At 44.0% G+C, this 6,000-nt stretch overlaps 1 protein-coding gene across 1 annotated transcript in view; it reads left to right on the top strand.

Moving 5' to 3' along the window:
- Positions 1-351: 351 nt before the first annotated feature.
- The window catches only part of LOC109479949, a 28,470-nt gene continuing 22,821 nt past the window's right edge, over positions 352-6,000 (top strand). The window contains exon 1 of the mRNA XM_019782029.1: positions 352-605. The gene's annotated coding sequence lies outside the window, so the exon portion shown is untranslated. The remainder of the gene's footprint in view (positions 606-6,000) is intronic.

Below are 6,000 nucleotides of genomic sequence, written 5' to 3'. Positions count from 1 at the left end.
AATTACGTTATCACCATTCATTGGTCCCGGTCGCAAAAGAAAGACGGGAGAAAGGCCATCTCTGACCCAATTATGGCTGACCCTTTATCTCCTGGTTCTTTCTTCTCTTGTGATCCCGTCTTTCCGGCCTGTTCTTAATAGCGCGAAATGTCAGCGTCGTTGGTGAAAGGGTAGCGAGTGGCGGAGTTATTGGCATTTCGCGTAACGCATGGAGGGGGAGGGGTGATATTGCCAGGCGGATTGATTGATTGATGGGGCGGGCTGTGCCCTGAGAGAAAATTATGGAAAGCAATCACTGTTATAACTAACTGACTCAATGCACTCGCCCATAAATTTCCCCGGCATCAGTCCCGAGCGGTAGCGACGGAGCTAGCCCCGCGTTGAGCACCACGTAGCGAGACAGCGGCGAGGGTGCACGGCGGTCAATCGGCGAGAGCACGGCTGGGCTCAGACGATGTGCGTTGTTGTCTCAGTTCCGTCCTGACGGGACTTGGTGCCGGGTTGGGAGTTTGGAGCGCGGTGTCGATCCGCAGTGGGGAGTAGCGGTCAGCATGGAGGCAGGTGGATCCACCCGGGAAACTGCGACCGGTTCTGAAGTATAAGAGGTAGGTTCACTCCTGATGTTGTCTTAGCATTTTTTACGTTGATTTGAAGGTTTTACCTGTATCGCGTACGAGACTCGCGCAGCGGCGGGCCATGAAAAACTACCGGGCACCCGCCACCACGGACGACAGCAAACCGATGTACCACGCCCGCTGGGACACCGCCCTCTACACACAGGTTAACCCATTGTCAAGCGGAATGTTGTACCTCATCCAGATTACGCGTAGTGTATTTTCTTTCTCATCAGATATTTATGGGGAAAACTAGGTAAGAGGTACGATAACCATGTTTGTACTCGATCCGCAATCCGCGAAAACATGTCCCGGACCCGCTCTTTTTTATCAATAATATATACATCGATCTGTATGCTCGTTTACGGTGGCGAGGGTACGCAAGGAAATGGACCTTCATACGTGTTAACAACTTTTTGACATGTTGTATTCTGCCCTCTGCCAACCTCACAATCTAACAGTCTTCCAAGAGGAACCACTTGGCTTTTAAAGTGTAGATGGGAAACATTTTTGATTGACAGGGAGCGAAGGCAATCCTAGCGCAGCCGTACCAAAACTGTCGCCCGCGAAACGTTCTATTAGACCGCGTTAAATTTTCATATATTCCCCGAAACGGAGGGCCGAGCATTAATAGAACATCTGATACGCTATTTTCCAAACGAGTGATTTTTCTTCATAAAAGACAAGTACAAGATGGTACAGGCATAGATGGAATGGCGACCGTATTCCTGGTCATGTTAGCAAGCGATTCTTACCAAGATACCAGCTGAAAAGATACCAGGGAACAGCCGCTTGAAAACTGAGTTAGAAAAGAAAAGTCTACCACACCTTTCCTAGTTCGTACACGCTCGGATTCTAATTTCACTAGACAGCCGAAATTCACTAGATGAATTTGCCGGCCGAGTAGTTATTATGAGAACTCGTCGAGGCTTCCTCCGTTGCTTTGTTATTAATTTCGTGCTGCTGCACCTTTCCTTGGTGAGCGACAACTCTCCTGTCTTAAATGTCAGCAGTAATATGAGAAGAAGCGAGCTGTATACACAGAATATCTAGTATCTAGTACTGTATATCAACGTGCGCTAAGGGCAACCTCCTTGTGTCTTCGATGTAGAGTAATGAAGGAATTTGTACTCGTGACTTTTATTTTCCTTCTGGGGCTAGAGGATCTCTTCGTAGGCTTATAAATGACTACAAGAATGCCTTATCATAGTTAAGACTAAACCGTAGGGGTCTGGAGCCTGATAAGAGTGATGTATTTAGCCGAACATCTCTGCATTTATGTTTTTTTTCCACAACATAATTGCCCACGTGCGGTCGAAAAGAAATTGTGCGCAAAGAGCGCGCCAGATATATGTACTTCGGGCAGTAGATACACAAAGAAAGCCGTGATTCTTTTTTCATACATGTACATGAAACCGTAGTTCTCTTTCATAAATAAACATAGCGATAAGCTTCATCATCGGTCTTCGTTTTCATATTCAGACCATGAGCAATCAAGTTTTACTATTATCAAAGTAGCAAAGTTTGTGTTCATGTCCTATGTCAGTTTGACACTTCTTTGATATCTATACACTTTCCTATCCGTCGATATAGAGCTGGGAAATTTGTATCTGTATAGCCGGTATCTGTATACCCTACGGCGTAACACACCAGCTCCAAATGTTAACGTTCTAGGGAGTCAAGCACTTTTTGAACATTGTTTTCCATCAGTTAGTAAAACGTCTTTACCTTTTTTATTTAGCTCGTTGTACAATTAAACCTTTTATGCATAGCCTAAACCTCGTAATCTTCACCCACCTAACGCTATTCGAAACAATTGCGAACCGGGCTTCCGCAATAACCAAACTCCTGTTAATACAATAACTAGTCCCCTCTCCAAATTTGTGACATTTGCAGCACACTAGCTCATGGGAATACGCGGAGAAATCGGCGAACTGTGGCCGTGCGTTCATCCGAAGCGCCTGTATCTGTATTCCTTCAAGCGCATGAGTTCGCTTCACGTGCGACTGCGGAGAGAACGTTATTCTGAAATGGCGTGGCGCTGTCTCGGCTTCATATTTACACCTTCGCTTCAACCCGTGAAATCTTCTTTCATAAGGAACGCAGCTGAGTGTAAAATTTGTAGTTGTGCAAACAGTTACGGAAGACGACAGCCCCTCCCGAGGGAAAAGTGTAGCGGAAGAGGAGTATAAGTTTAACTCAGTGCGTTACTCAGTCCTATATATCTGAGTTTTGTAATACCACGCATAGAGCGCACGAAGTAAAATTTATTTTTGGCTTGCCAAAAAGTAAGGTGCCTCGAAGAAATGCTATAAAATGTCATACGGGAAAGATTTATATGACAAGTTGCTTTTCATAACGCAAAGTTTGCTGCTGGACGAAAGTTGTAGAAAGTTTCTCCACGAATTCTAAATGGTGAAAAAATTGTTTGATACCTACCAAAAGCGTGGATGTAAATCGTATGTTTCTTTCAGAATGGAAAATAGTGTTGTTCTGTCAGGCTTGTACATGTCATCGTGACATTTAGTAAGTTTGTCATTAACTTTGTCATTACAAGTTATAAAGGTGCTATTTACAAGAGCAACGCCGGCGAATGCTTCGTTTAAGTACCCGGTCACAACCATCGTAGGATCATCGCACGATCAAGGTGGCATTCTTGGGATAGTTGTGAATGTGTCGTACAAAATTCAGCTGTCTTGCCTGCCTTGTCTGGTCCTTGTTGGTGTTTAGTACTGTCACTGCTTGAACATCATACCACAAAAATCTCACTACAGCGCCTTCGATGGAGGTGACGGCACCCTAAGGACCAGGTCTATCCAAACATCGTTGAAAATCCTAAAATCCTACCACAAATATGACCGCGCCTAGAGTGACAGTACCCCCCAGCGTGAATACAGATTTCCCGCACGTGTTTCCTCTCATCAAAGATTAAAGTAGATGTAGGCAGAGGAGGCAGCGAACTAGAAACGCTCATAAAGTCTTCATGAGTGACATTTGGTGTGACATTATAGACATAACGAGTACCTAAGACCGGGCTGCAACTAGTTACTTGTCATAGGATTACTGTGCATATATATACTTTACAATCATGTTTCGTTTAAACGTCTATTCATTCTTAGTTCTTCATTCTTCTGTTAAGTCTTCTTAATACATATTTGTTACGCATCTTGCGCTGAATAGAAATGCCTGGTTTGTATTCTTTTTTCTTCTATATGTTTGCAAGAAAATGCTTTTTTTTTACAAATTCCTTTAATTATTCCTTCTTAGCCCTCTTCTCTTTGCATGAAGATATATATGTCCCTGAAACATGCCTTAGGAAGGGAAGTAGCTCTATATCCCTGAATCCCGTAAGCATGGTCATGAGTTGGACCTAAGGCCCCATTCGTTCCCGGCAAAGATAAAGGTCGAGGTTGCCTACTTGCCTACTCATGAATGCAAATGCCTGCGGCTGGGGGAAAACAAAAGTTGACAAGTTGACGATTTTACTGGAAGTCAAAGTCTAGGATGCAGATAGACTATCAAACGAGATGCCAGAATGCAAAGAACATGACGATATGCTAAATTGAAAAAAAACATAAAAGAAAGAAAAAATGAAAATTATTATTCCTGTCTTGTTTTAAAGGGTATAGAAAGAAATCACCAAAACACCCGCAAAATTCGCCAAATACAGTTACTCAAGCAACTGGATATGATTTTGGAAACGGTCAGACGTTTCAGGTAGCATCCACTGGCTCTGCCTTTCGTCAGTGACACTAGGAGACTGCAGGAGAATTGCAAGTTTATAAGCACGAACTATAGATTGATGTGCAAATATGCGTGTATTTTTTAAGTCCAAAAGTAAACAAAAGTTAGACCCGCAAAATTATTCCACTTCGTCATGCAGCTCTGAGATACCTGGGGTTGGAAAGAACCCAAACCGCTGACGGTTGGAGGCGGTTAGACCAGCCGATGAAAGCTGAACACTGCCCATGAATCATTGATGGTTGCCGCCGCCCGTCGGTCTGAAAGACGGGTTACTTTATGATGCTGGTGCTTATGTCTGGGCATGTAGTAATGAGGATGAATGGGGAAGAAGACTGCGGGACTGAGCCGGAGACTTGGGCCGCCCGTAAATCTTACTGTCAACGTGAATGTGAAAGGTGGTGAGTCCACGTGATGGGAGTTGTTTGGAACGAAGTGTTGCGAGTTGGTGCCAGCCACCTGAGGGGAAGATTGTAGCCTGGCATCCAGCCTTTTTCTCTACGTATTAGCTCTTTCCAGGACTTCTTTCCAGGACTTAGTTGGCTCTGGGTTGTCTATTGTAACTCTGAGGCCGGTTAGCTCTAGCAAATTATGCCGACTATTTGACTTATGTTCACTGGTTTTCTAGTAACTCAGGGGCTCAGGTAGAGACTACACAACCCCTGAGAGAAAATTGTAGTCTAGTCTAGTTACTAGTATGGCTCTCCGGTCTCCAGCAGACTTCCACGTTTACTGGGAAAACAATAGAATTTGCCAAAAGGGGTCAACAATATGCCAGGGGAGATAGATTGTCATATTTTGGCCATTTTGTTACTATCTTTCACTCCAAGGAGTCTGGTAGAGACTAGTGGACATTTTCCGGTGTGTGGAAGCCGTTTCGGACGTGCAGTCCGGACAATTGTGTTCACGTCGTGTGTCCGGAACCTTCCAGACTTCCCGCTGATCTTCTCTCGTACGGAAAATAAACACTTTTAACCTCCTGCTTCGCTTCTTCACGGACGGGATATTTGATGAGTAAAACTCAATCGACCAGGAACAAAAATTACAAATTTCAGAGCGGCGTGGCGGCGAAGGGCTATTCTTATTAATTTCAGCTCCGTTCGACCGTTTGAATCGCCGTAGTTACGACCATATGTTATCTGTCTCTGCTGCTTGTCCTCCCAAGGTCAAGTACGTTTATGTGAAATCAATGACAACCATTCACAATAGTTTTAGATATCTAGTCTACAAACATGCAATCAAACAAACAAAGAAAACGAAATTGAAAACACAGATTTCTCAGTTTTGGCGTGCCTAATGCTGTTCTAGTATACATGTTTGTACAGTGTTCGGATTTTACGGATTTACTCATGCAATAAATTTCCCCAATCCTACATATGTCAAGAAAATAGATGTATGGAACTTATAGTCGGTTGTACTGTACGAAATTATTTAGATCATGATCAGTGATTCCCTCCTTTCACTGTTGCCAACGTTGATGTGTCCGCGCAGTTTCTGCTTCAAACGCCTGCTTTTTATCCCTCTCTAACGCGATGACACGAAAGGGGAACGATTTCCTCTATCAACAGCGGCAGGAACAACTTTTATTGCGATCGAAGTGCTCCGAGCGACAAGCCTGCCTGTCGATAACTGTAAGATAACATCC

This window comes from Branchiostoma belcheri, unplaced genomic scaffold (genome assembly GCF_001625305.1).
Source record: "Branchiostoma belcheri isolate BF01 breed outbred unplaced genomic scaffold, Haploidv18h27 scaffold5, whole genome shotgun sequence".
Lineage (NCBI taxonomy): Eukaryota > Metazoa > Chordata > Leptocardii > Amphioxiformes > Branchiostomatidae > Branchiostoma > Branchiostoma belcheri.
The sequence above is the reverse complement of the archived record's forward strand: the minus strand, read 5'-3'. Positions and strand labels throughout refer to the sequence as shown.